We start from the raw sequence: 12,983 nt of genomic DNA, 5'->3' as shown, positions 1-12,983 counted from the left end.
GTGGTCAGAGCCTGTTTGGCATAGAGCCATCACAAGCCCTTCAGCCCACCTAGTCCATGCCAACCAAGATGCCTATGTAATCTAATCCCATTTGCCTGTGTTTGGCCATACCCTTTCCTATCCATGCTCCTGTCCAAATGCCTTCCATATATTCTTGTTTTACCTTCCTCAGGCAGCTCATTCCATAGACTCATCACCAACTGCATGAAGATGTTGCGCCTCGGGTCCTTTTCAAATCTCTCTGCTCTCACTTTAAGGCTACGACCCTCTGGTTTTTGATTCCTTTTCCCTGGAAGAAAGTTGATGCACATTCATTAGATAAGGCTGAATAGGCCAGGTCTCCTTGAGAAACGGAGTTAGCATGTCAGGTTTGAATAGGTTTCAGTGTGAGCGTGCTTCCCTAATTAAGCACGGCAAAGGTGTGGCAGTACTGCTGGTGTGGTCTCACCACCATCCTGTAGCATTGGAACAACCATCTTCCTTTTCTGTTACATCCTCCTCACAATAAGGACCAATGGCCCACTCACCAGCCTTGATCAGGCTGCCTCCAATGTGCTTCATGGGTTTTGCAAAGAAGCGTCAACAACTATTTTGATCCTGGGCACCCCACTAGTCTTTGGTCATATGACATAAGACATAGGAGCAGAATTAGCCCATTTGGTCCATCAAGTTTTCTCATGGCTGATTCTCCTGTCTTCTCCCTGTAACCTTTCCTGCCCTGACTAACTGAGAACCTATCAACCTCCACTTTCGATATACCCAATGACTTGGTCTCCACAGCCATCTGTGACAATGAATTCTAAAGATCCACAAACCTTTGGCTGAAGATATTCCTCCTCATCTCTGTTCTAAAGGAATGTCATTTTATTCTGAGGCTCTGGTTCTAGGTTCATCCACTACAGGAAACATCCTTTCCACGTCCACTCTGTCTGGTCCTTTCAATATTCGATAGGTTTCAATGAGATTCCCCTCATTCTGCTAAACTCTAGCAATACAAGCCCAGAGCAATCGAACACTCCTCATACACTAATCCCTTCATTCCAAGGATCATTTTTCTGAACCCCCACTGGACCTTCTCCAATGCCAGTGCATCCTTTTATAGATATGGGGCCCAAAATTGCTCACAATACTCTGTGCAGTCTGAGTTGAAACATTAACTCTTTTTCTCCTTCCACAGATGCTACCAACCCTGCTGAGAATTTCCAAAGTTTTCCATTGTTATGTCAAAGGATTGGGCCATGGGAATCAACAGAGAGGGTGCTCAATAGTAGCAGTGGGGTACTGTGGTGGTGGCGGGGAGCTGTTGGCGCAGGGTAGTGGAGGGGTCAGAAGAACTTAAGATAATTAAGTTCCCAATCCAATCCTGTACTGGGAAGACATACTTGTGCGAGGATTGACCAGCTAAAGTCACGACCAGGACAGCTCATGTTTACAGCCCTATCTTTTATTTCTTTACTCTTGTGTTAATTATTTGTCCTCTTTTGCTGGTTGTTGGTCTTTGTTGTGTGTAGTGCTTTGTGGATTTTATGGTATTTCCTTGTTTTCCTGTGAGTGCCTGCAGGAAAATGAATCTCGAGGTTGTATATGGCATACGTACTTTGATAATAAATTTACTTTGAACTCAGTCTGGTTCCCTACAATGTTTCAGAAGGAAAACTGGATAGGGAATGGAAATGTCTCGCATATTCTTGAAGCTAGGGACATATTATTAGTTGCACAAGGATAACTTTTGCCCTATCAGATTTCTGGAGTGACACACTTCATTTGTTAAAAATTGATTTCCAATTGTATAAAACTGAAATAAACAGCACCATGCAATTGACTTTCTCAGCTGTGACATTTCGGTGGATTTCACAAAATCTCCATGGAAGTTTAGCTTTATGCATCATAAAGCCAGGAATAAAGCTGCAGTTTAATATTGATGCAGGCTGTCAAGTCTCCCTGCCACCCTGTTAAACATTGGGATCGCACTGAAATAATCCCCATCTGGAATTGTCCTTGCTCCCCATGCTGCTCAGTCTAAAGTGTGGGAGTGGCACTGAGTGGGAAAGGGGGCTTGGTGATCCTTGCTGATGTCAGTGAAATAGGGAAACACAGATCAATGCCTAAGTATATTGTGGTAACCTGCCTCAATACCCGAAGCCTGGACTGACACCTTACTGCCCTATTGTCCTGTTTATTATTTATTGTAATGCCTGCACTGTTTTTGTGCACTCTATGCAGTCCAGTGTAGGTCTGTAGTCTAGTATAGCTTTCTCTGTTTCCTTTTTTTATTACGTAGTTCAGTCTAGTTTTTTGTACTGTGTCATGTAACAGCATGGTCCTGAAAAACGTTGTCTCATTTTTACTATGCACTGTACCAGCAGTTATGGTTGAAATGACAATAAAAATTGACTTGACTTGACAATGACTATCGTCCAGTAGCACTTACTTCCACAATGATGAAGTGTTTTGAGAGGTTGGTGATGAAAGATATCAACTTCTGCCTGAGAAACGACTTACGTTCACTCCAGTTTGCTTTCCACTACAACACATCCACATCAGATGCCATCTCATTGGCTCCTCACTGAACCCTGGAACATCTAGACAGCAAAGATGCTCTTTATCAACTACAGCTTGGCATTCAATACCATCATCTCCTCAAAACTAATGAATAAGCTTCAAGTCCTTGGCCTTAATACCTCCTTGTGCAATTGGAACCTCGATTTCTTCACTTGCAGACCCCAGTCAGTTCACATTGGCAACAACATCTCCTCCATATTCTCCATCAGCACAGGTGCACACACGGCAGTGTGCTTAGCCCCCTGCTCTACTCACTTTACACTTACGACTGTGTGGCTAAACACAGCTCCAATGCCACACTGATGACACCATTGTTGTTGGCCCAATCATAGGTGGTGACGAATCAGCATCTGGGAGGGAGATTGAAAATTTGGCTTTTTGGTCTCACTCAGTGTCAGCAAGAGCAAAGGGCTGGTTATAACTTCAGGAGCAGGAAATCAGAGCTCCATGGGCCAGTCCTTGCTTGAAGATCAGACCTGGAGAGAGTTAGCTTCTTTATGTTCCTTGGTAATTTCACTTCGTAGGATCTGTCCTGGGCCCAGCAATTACGTAAGTCCAATTACGAAGAAAGCACGACAGTGTCTCTGCTTCCTTAGGAGTTTGAAAAGATTTGCATGACATCTAAAATATTGAGAAACTTCTATAGATATGTAGTAGAGAGTATATTGACTGGCTGCGTCACAGCCTGATATGGAAACACCAATGCCCTTGAATGGAAAATCCTACAAGAAGTAGTGGACACAGCCCAGTCCATCATGGGTAAAGCCCTCCCTACCACTGTGCACATCTACATGAAACGTTGTTGCAGGAAAGCAGCATCCATCATCATGAAACCCCACACCCAGAACATGCTCTCTTCTTGCTTCTACCATCAGGAAGAAGGTACAGGAGCTTCAGGACTTGCACCAGCAGATTCAGGAACAGTAATTAGCCCTCAACTATCAGGCTCTTGAACCAAAGGGGATAACTTCACTAAACTTCACTTACCCAATCACTGAAATGTTCCCACAACCTGTGGACTCACTTTCAAGGATTCTTCATCTCATGTTCTTGATATTTATTGCTTATTTATTTAATATTATTATTTATTTCTTTTTGTATTTGCACAGTTTGTAGTCTTTTGCACATTAGTTGAATGCCTAAGTTGGTATGGTCTTTCATTGATTCTATTATGGTTAATATTCTACTATGGATTTATTGAGTCTGACCACAAGAAAATGAATATCTGGGTTGTATATGGTGACATATATATATATATATAATTTGATAATAAATTTACTTTGAACTTTGAACACTTCATCACTCACCAGTCTTTAATACTAACAGCACCAATCATTAGATATTGGATCCTGTTTCAACTTAAGCAAATACCACTTAGAATCGGCATGTCATACAAGCCCGTCGGCCCATCACATCCCTGCTGAACATTTTGCCTATCTAAATTGTCCATTTGTCTACAATAGTATTATATCCTATCTTATCTCTCAGATCCTCTTTAAAACTCTTTCCTCTCACCCTAAGTTATACCTTCTTATTTCTGACATTTCTACCATGAGAAAAAGGTTCTGGCTGTCTATCCCTTAAATACCAATATCAGGTCACTCCTCATCCTCCTTCAACAACACAAGCTCAGACTATGCAATAGCTAAAGTCCTCCAGTCCAGGCAACAACCTGGTGGATGTCTTCTCAACTCTCTCCAGCACAACGACATCTTTCTGTGTAGTTTGTACTGTGGTGATCAGAACTGCATACAATATTCAGAATCAGAATCACTGACGTACATTGTGAAATTTGTTGTTTTGCAGCAGCAATACAGTGCAATCCATAAAAAAAACTGTAAATTACTATATACATATCTATATCTATAGATATATATAATTAAATAAGTAGTGCAAAGAGAGTAAAAATAGTGAGGTAGTGCCCTCATGGGTCAGTTCATAAAACATGGAGTATGACTCCTGTACCTCTTCCCTGATGATAGCAATGAGAAGTGGGCATGTCTTGCATAATGGGGGGGCCTTAGTGATGGGTGCCGCCTTTCTGAGGTGTTGCCTTTCGTGGGTGGCCTCGATGTTGGGGAGGCTTGTGCCCATGATGGAGCTGGCTGGGTTTGCAGTCCTCTGCAGCTTTTTCCAATCCAGCACATTGGTCCCTCCATATCAGAAGGTGATGCAACCAGGGTGCAGTCTGACCAGTGATTTCGAGCTTGTCATCTAGAGATATTAGAAACATCTATAAACTTCTCCAACAGACCTAAATAGAATAAGACTACAAATTGTTTATCAAGTAAGCAGCATCAACATGTAAGGAGTGTTTTAAATTTAACAAAGCATATGAATATTAATGATGCAACTGAAAATAAATCTGTCTGTTTTCCAGCTTTGTATGATTACCCATGTCCCAGTGGACTTTGAGTAAATGGTTTAGTGGATTGGTCTGAAAAGATAATAACTTTCAATTTCCTGTAATACAATTGATGTGTTGAAGTTATTGTTGGGATAACACCAGCACAATAAATTGCACTCCGCAATGATTCATTGAGGGAAGATTCCGAGGAAGGGATGCCCCCCCCCCCCCACCTCCCTCTACAGCCAGCCTCACTAGGTGGTCCATAGGACCACTTTAGTTTGAAGAATGGGAGGGATTTGGTGGCAAAGATTGGGTGGGAGGACTGGGTTAGAAACAATTGCTAAATGGACATTGAATCTTTGAACACTATCTCACTTTTTAAAAAATATACAGTATTTCTGATTTTGCATGTTTTTTAATCTATTCAATATATGTAAGTGATTTATTTATTTGTTTATTTAAAATTTTCTCTCTGCCAGATTATGTATTGCATTGAACTGCTGTAAGTTAACCAAGTTCACGTCACATGCCAGTGTTAATAAACCCGATTCAGATTCTGATAGCATGAGTCGAGTGGAAGTGTGCACTGCAGGCAACGTATGACCCAAGGGAACATTATTCATTAGGTGCAAATGTAAATCTTATTTTAGCAAGAAGATTTGAATGCTGAAGCAACACACTGAATGCTGGAAAAACTTGGCAGGTCAGGCAGCATCTATGGAGTCTGCAGAATCTCGTGTTTATTCTTTGAATACAGATTTCCAGTTGTATGGTCAGGTTTACTGTCATGGGCATACACAGAGAATAAGGGCCATGAAGATCAGCTCTTTGTGTAGTATAAACATCACAACTGTAAGTTAACGTAACTTAACATACAATGAACACTTTGCTTTTGCTATGTAACGTTGTCCTTTAGGCAGGTGTCTCGTGGTTTTTAGGGAGTGCCTGATGCTGCTTCCTGGCAGCCAGGACTCTGTTTTGAAGGTAACAGTAGAGTGAGAGGGACACTGGGCTCTGAGATTACAGCCTGGGTTGGTGCATATTTCTGTAGCTGCCCATGGTCCACAGTATTTCAGGAATGTCTCATTTTGAGCCACTGGACAACTCTGAGTCTATCTCACATTTCAGGCCCAAGTTCAAGTTTATTGTGTTACAGGCATATATACCCAGGGTATAGACCCCATGAAAATCAGTTTTCCAGTGCATTACAGACATGACAAACATGTTAACATAAACTTATTAACATAAATGACACAGAGAGATTGAGAGAGAGAAACAGGAATGGACTGTATTTCCAAGGTGGTGTCAGTGCAATGGGGCAGGGAGTTCAAGGATGTTCTCGGGAGCCTTGGGAAGAGACCTTTGGAGCACTGTGGGTGGTTTTGATCTCCTTACCGTAGAGCAGATATTCCCACCACAGGGAGCACCTTCTCTCAGAGAGGTGGTGAATCTCCGGAATTCTCTGCTTTTGTGGGTGCTGGAGGCTGAGATCATTGATCATACCTGACATGCAGATAGATAAAGTACATATATGAAGTACCGGGGAATTAATGTGTGATGGGGAACTGGCCCAGAAGTGGAGTTGAGGGCAGCATACATATTGCATGGCAGGCTAGAGGCACGGAATGGCCTACTCCTGCTCACACGTTCTCTGTACTGGTGGAATTCACCATAGGTGTCAGTGCTGCTGTGTGAGGAGAGATTGGGTTGACCCGGTTTGTATTTGTCAGAGGATAGAAGAACAAGGGCCGAGATTTAGGGCCAAGAAACTTCTTCACTCCGAGAGTGGTGAACCTAGGGAATTCAAAATGCAGATGGATGTGAAAGCCAAGTGACTGAATATGTTTAAGGAGATCAATACATTACTAGATGCAAAACATTTAAAGGGGTTTAGGGAGAGTTTGGGAATATGATATTGAAATAGATCATCAGCCACAATCTCAGTGAATGGTACATCAATCTCAAAGATCACCAGAATGTGTGGTGACACTTGTGGGCTGCCCTCCGCACATCTTTAGGTGTTAACACAAATGACACATTACACAGTACATGTGATATATATCTAAATCTGAAGAGCCAAATGGTCTATGCTCTCTCTCTTTCAATGAAGAAATATAATTGGAGGGTGTGACGCAGTAGCCATACCTGGGACATAAGTGCAGACAGACAGGGTAGAGAAGTAAACTTGCCAGAATATATGCTTTGGAAAGAATTGGTGATTAGGAGGGTGATTAAGGATGATACAACTTCAGTGGTGAGAGAGGAAGTAAGAAGGAAGGGAGATTTATAAATAGAATTATGAAGCAAGAAAGCATTTGGAACTTTCAATCCCTTTAGCAGTTGCTGAGTGATAGAATGTATAAAAAAACTGGACAGAAACTGGACAAGTAAATTGGAAAGGCTATACAGTTTTAATGGGGAATTTCATTCCACATAGATTGCCAGCTCATGTCAGGAAAGTGTTGAAATTCTTGGGTGTGCTTATTTGTGTGTAAGACCTTGATGTGTCAACGAAGCAGACAAATATCTTTTTGACATTTGAAGTATCATATTTAATTGAGTGGGGCAGCACGGTAGCATAGCAGTCAGCACCAGAAATCAGAAGGTCAGGGTTCAATTCACGCTGCTGTCTCCAAGGAGTTTGTACATTCTCCCTGTGAGTTTCTTCCAGGTGCTCCGGTTTACTCTTACTTTCCAAAGCTGTACAGGTTATGGTCAGTAAGTTAGGGTATGTATGGGTTATGGTGAGTAAGTTGTGGGTATGTACGGGTTATGGTCAGTAAGTTAGGGTATGTATGGGTTATGGTGAGTAAGTTGTGGGTATGTATGGGTTATGGTCAGTAAGTTAGGATATGTACGGGTTATGGTCGGTAAGTTAGGGTATGTATGGGTTATGGTCAGTAAGTTGTGGGTATGTACGGGTTATGGTCAGTAAGTTGTGGGTATGTACAGGTAATGGTCAGTAACTTAGGGTATGTACGGGTAATGGTCAGTAACTTAGGGTATGTATGGGTTATGGTGAGTAAGTTGTGGGTATGTACGGGTTATGGTCAGTAAGTTGTGGGTATGTACGGGTTATGGTCAGTAAGTTAGGGTATGTACAGGTTATGGTCAGTAACTTAGGGTATGTATGGGTTATGGTGAGTAAGTTGTGGGTATGTACGGGTTATGGTCAGTAAGTTGTGGGTATGTACTGGTTATGGTCAGTAAGTTAGGGTATGTACAGGTTATGGTCAGTAACTTAGGGTATTTATGGGTTATGGTGAGTAAGTTGTGGGTATGTACGAGTTATGGTCAGTAAGTTGTGGGTATGTATGGGTAATGGTCAGTAAGTTGTGGGTATGTACGGGTAATGGTCAGTAATTTAGGGTATGTACGGGTTATGGTCAGTAAGTTAGGGTATGTATGGGTTATGGTGAGTAAGTTGTGGGTATGTACAGGTTATGGTCAGTAATTTAGGGTATGTACGGGTTATGGTCAGTAAGTTAGGGTATGTATGGGTTATGGTGAGTAAGTTGTGGGTATGTACAGGTTATGGTGAGTAAGTTGTGGGTATGTATGGGTTATGGTCAGTAAGTTAGGGTATGTATGGGTTATGGTGAGTAAGTTGTGGGTATGTACGGGTTATGGTCAGTAATTTAGGGTATGTACGGGTTATGGTCAGTAAGTTAGGGTATGTATGGGTTATGGTGAGTAAGTTGTGGGTATGTACAGGTTATGGTCAGTAAGTTGTGGGTATGTATGGGTTATGGTGAGTAAGTTGTGGGTATGTACGGGTTATGGTCAGTAAGTTGTGGGTATGTACGGGTTATGATCAGTAAGTTGTGGGTATGTATGGGTTATGGTCAGTAAGTTAGGGTATGCTGTGTTGGCACCATGAGCATGTGTTAGCCATTGACACCGCCAATTGTTTCAATGACCAACACAGTCCACTGTATGTTCTGATGTTTTGGTGTGTGTGAGAAAAAAAATCTTAATCTTAGTTAGCTGCCTAATAGTGCATGACCATTTGCTGGAAGGTGGATTTAGTGCAATGTTTAAAAAGGGAAAAACGCAGAACAGTTAGCAATATTGTCGACCTGTCTGGGATGAGCGGTAAACCAGGTGAATTGCTCAATGGGGCAGCTTAAACTGAATGGGAGATCTCCAGGACATTAGAATGGCTGGACCTAAGGGTCCGGTACCCAGAAGATGGAATAATTTGCTCTTTTTAAATTGTGTGATTTGCATATAAAATCACCTTTGCATGTGGTTAGATTGTTCCTACCTTCATCCTAGGGTGAAAAATAAACCATCCGGCTTTGGAACTCAAGCCTGTCATCGGACGTGCATCTCAGGACACTATGCAACCAACCGAAGCCATTTCTGCATTAATTGCTGGTACACCTGCATTCAAGTAGTGGTGAACTAAGGAACTCTTGGCAACTTGCCCACTGCCTCTGCCTGACACATTTGCCCATGTCAGTGATCACGGTTTCTCTATGTTGTGAGTTTCGTTACAGGATGCAGCAATCACTGCTCTTTGAAGGTCCTGTAACTGATAGCAGATTGGGGAGCATGCAGTTCTCCACGCTCCATTATCCCTCACCTTCATGACAGTCTTTTATCCCTCTGCACTGTGGCTGTCATGGAGAGCGTACTGCAAGAGCTGACACACTCCATAGGCAGCTGCCATGGGGAACACCTGGTAAACAATTGCCTAATACTTTCAGATTATTTTACTGGGCACCAAAGCAGAGTTGCCTGGTCAGGACCCACCACTCAGTACTTCCAGTTACCTGGGTTCAATCCCGATCTCTGATGCGCAACCTTCCTGAGACTGCATGAGTTTTCACAGGTGCACGGGTTTCCAAAGACTTGTGGGTCAGTAGGTAGTATCTGGAAATGTTTAAGCCAGAGGTTGACTAGTCAGGGCACGAAGGGATACGGGGAGAAGACAGGAGGTTGGCACTGAGAGGGAGATAGATCAGCCATGATGAAATGGTAGAGCAGACTCGATGGAACAAATGGCCTAATTCTGCTCCTATCTCTTATGATCTTCTGGGTAGTTGACTGTTGTAAATTGTCCCTAGTGTGTAGGTGAGAGGAAGAACAGAGGGTGAATTGACACATTTGCAAGGAAGGTTGAGTGAGATTCCGAAAGGATTAGTGTAAATGCCTGGTTGATGGCATGGATCTGATGAGCCTACGTTTCCAGGTTGGGCTGCACCGTTAAGTTTGTTTTTTGATGTCCTTTGACTGGGTACAAGCTTTGCTACCTTCGTGCGTACAGAATGGATAAAGTCCAATTTCTGAGTACTTGTCAAGCAAATCCACCACAGGATCTAAAGAGTCTAAGAATATCATCAAACAAAAGTAAAACATACCAAAATAGGGTTGCACAACCAGAAGAGAGGCAAAGGTCAATCAGATATTGGAGAACATTTATATTTGCAAGGAACAAAAAAAAAGCAGGAAAAAAGAACTTGCTAGTAAATTTTTTTGAGATATTTTGGCAAAAAAGTTGGCCTGGAGTGACATGGATTAGGAAATAGATGATGGTGAAAAATTGGGAAATTGCCAGTGTGTTAAATAATTATGTTGTATCGATACTTACAGTACAGCATATAATCTAAAGAAAGTAATATTATATCAAAGACAATATTCCTGTAAGAAAAGTAACAGTAGTTGTGGTAAACTATGTATACCTGTCTGGACACGCCCCTCTGCTGACTGCTCCTGTGGCTCCTCCCACAGACCCCTGTATAAAGGCGATTGGAGGCACTGCTCCCCCCTCAGTCTCCGAGATGCTGTGCTCCATTTTGCTGCTAATAAAAGCCTATCGTTCGCCTCCCGTCTCCAAGAGTTATTGATGGTGCATCAGTAGTAGAGAAAATAATGGCACCCAAGTGTGACAAATCCCCAGGGCCAGATGGTTTCCGATGCAGGATTTTCAAAGGAAATCTTTGTTTAAGGAAAAAATAATTTTATTTTTGATGGATGTGGTTGCTGAGGAAATTGTCATGAAAGAGCATTTAAGATCTGAGGCAGATCAGCTATGATTGTATTGAAGGGTGGGGTTCAGTTGAGCCGCCAGCTTGCCTGTACTTTCTCCTGCTTCCCTGTTTTAAAACATAGAACCCAAAACATGGAACATAGAACATTACAGCCCAGTACAGTCCCTTCAGCCCACAATGTTATGACAACCTTTTAACCTACTGAAAAATCAACCTAACCTTTTTTATCCTTGTAGTTTCTTTACTCTGCCAACAAGGATTCTACATCTTTCAAACCTGTCATATCTTTCTAAGGATTTGATTTCCTTTTACCAACGGAGCCACCCCTTCCCTTCTGCCTAACCTTTTGATACAATGTGTATCCCTGAATGTTAAGTTTACAACAATGATCTTCTTACAGCTACAACTCAGTGATGCCCACAATGTCTTACCTACGTTGTGTCCAAGTTCACCTGCCTTATTCCATGTACTGCATGTGTTCAAAAATAACACCTTTAGTCCTGTATTCATCACCCTTTCCAGTTTTTTCGCTGTGTTACCAGAAGTTAAATTTTTATCCCTTTCAAAACTTTTTAGCTTTTTAGTTATTTTGAAAATTTCTTTTTCCTTTTTAATTTATCCTCACTTTCCCAAACACTACTTAGTTTAAAGAACTATCCACAGTCCTAGTTATGCAATTTGCTAGGAATCTGGTCCAACAGTGCTCTCCTTTCCCCAATACTGGTTCCAGTGTCCCCAAACTCAGATCCACTTCTCCCACACCAATCTTTGCGCCATGCATTTATCTCTCTGATCCTATTAACTGTGGCTCAGGGAACAATCCAGAGATTATTACTTTTTTGGTTCTGCATTTTCGTTTAGTCTCTTAACTGCTCAAATTCCCTCAGCAAAACCTCTTTCCTTGTTCCTCCCATGTTGTTTGCACCCACATGGACCAAGCAGCGGAATCTTTCCCCTCCCACTCTGAATTCCTCTGCAGTTCAGATGAGAGGTCTTGAACCCAGGCATGAAGCAGACAACACAGCCTTTTGGATTCTCAATCCTTATGTCAGGGAATTGTGTCGTTTCTCTGACTATACTATTCCAAATCACAACCACATTCTCTTCTCTCTTCCTTCTTGAATAGCTCCCTGAACCATGGTGGCTCATCCTTCCTGCAGACCCCATCCTCATGCTCACAGAGAAATACGTTTTGTAACTTCAAGAAGTAAAATTGATCGGAAGGCAAACATGGAGCCAGGGATAACATGTCTACTTCGTTGTTTATTTTAGTGGCGCACAGCACTCTTTTTTCTTCAGATAGGAGTGGAGTGTGGGGGAGAGAAGGACATCTGAGTTTTTTTAAAAAGGCCAGTCTTTTCAGGAAAGACATTATCCCACAAGAGTAAGAAATCCTCTACAGTGATGAGATCTTTAGACCTGAATGGGACAGCTTAAAATTGACTATGCTATGTATGTCTATATAGTAGTAATATTATATAGTATACTGTGTATACAAGTTGCAATGTATTCTATATTGAATTGGAGTTTATAGCTAAGCAGGGAAGGTGTGTATTTAATATTTCAGTAATATTGTAAAAATATTAATTGATTAAGCTTTCTTTGTGGTTTACATAATGCATTACTGATTATATGTGAATGGTGTACGTCACTTCGGCACCATGACGTAAGCGCACACCTCACTGAAAGTAAAAACAAAGTGGACATGTTCATCCTGGCTCCTACATTTTCCTTTTGATTCGTTTTTGAAGTTATAAAACATAACAGGAGCAACAATCTCAGATCTGTTGGGCAAGATCAAGAGTTAAGGCTCCCTCAGCACCACCTCTTAGATGCCCCGACCTGTCTCACTCGCAGTCCCTGGCCACAGACCAAATTTGGGGTCCAGCAATGTAATGTTCTATAAGGTATTTGCTGAAGTTGTTTGCAGTAAAGTTTGGGAAATTGGAGGCATTTTATTGAACTGGTTAAATTCTGCCTGAGTGCTTGCCCAGGGACAAGAGAATGGGAAAGGGAAGGAGCAGGCTCCATGTTAGAGGACGTGCCAGTGGCAGTCCACAAGGGATTTGTGTCAG

The 12,983-nt window shown here is 42.0% G+C and overlaps 1 protein-coding gene across 6 annotated transcripts in view; it reads left to right on the top strand.

The window, feature by feature from the left end:
• LOC140740502 (RNA-binding Raly-like protein) overlaps positions 1–12,983 on the top strand; it is a 1,929,462-nt gene that overhangs the window by 1,903,470 nt on the left and 13,009 nt on the right. The window contains exon 12 of one of the 6 annotated variants that reach the window (XM_073069705.1): positions 1,178–2,323. The exons of the other annotated variants lie outside the window; for them this stretch is intronic. The gene's annotated coding sequence lies outside the window, so the exon portion shown is untranslated. Of the gene's footprint in view, positions 1–1,177; positions 2,324–12,983 lie in introns of those variants that run through there. 6 annotated transcript variants of the gene reach the window in all.

This window comes from Hemitrygon akajei, chromosome 17 (genome assembly GCF_048418815.1).
Source record: "Hemitrygon akajei chromosome 17, sHemAka1.3, whole genome shotgun sequence".
Taxonomy (NCBI): domain Eukaryota; kingdom Metazoa; phylum Chordata; class Chondrichthyes; order Myliobatiformes; family Dasyatidae; genus Hemitrygon; species Hemitrygon akajei.
The sequence above is the reverse complement of the archived record's forward strand: the minus strand, read 5'-3'. Positions and strand labels throughout refer to the sequence as shown.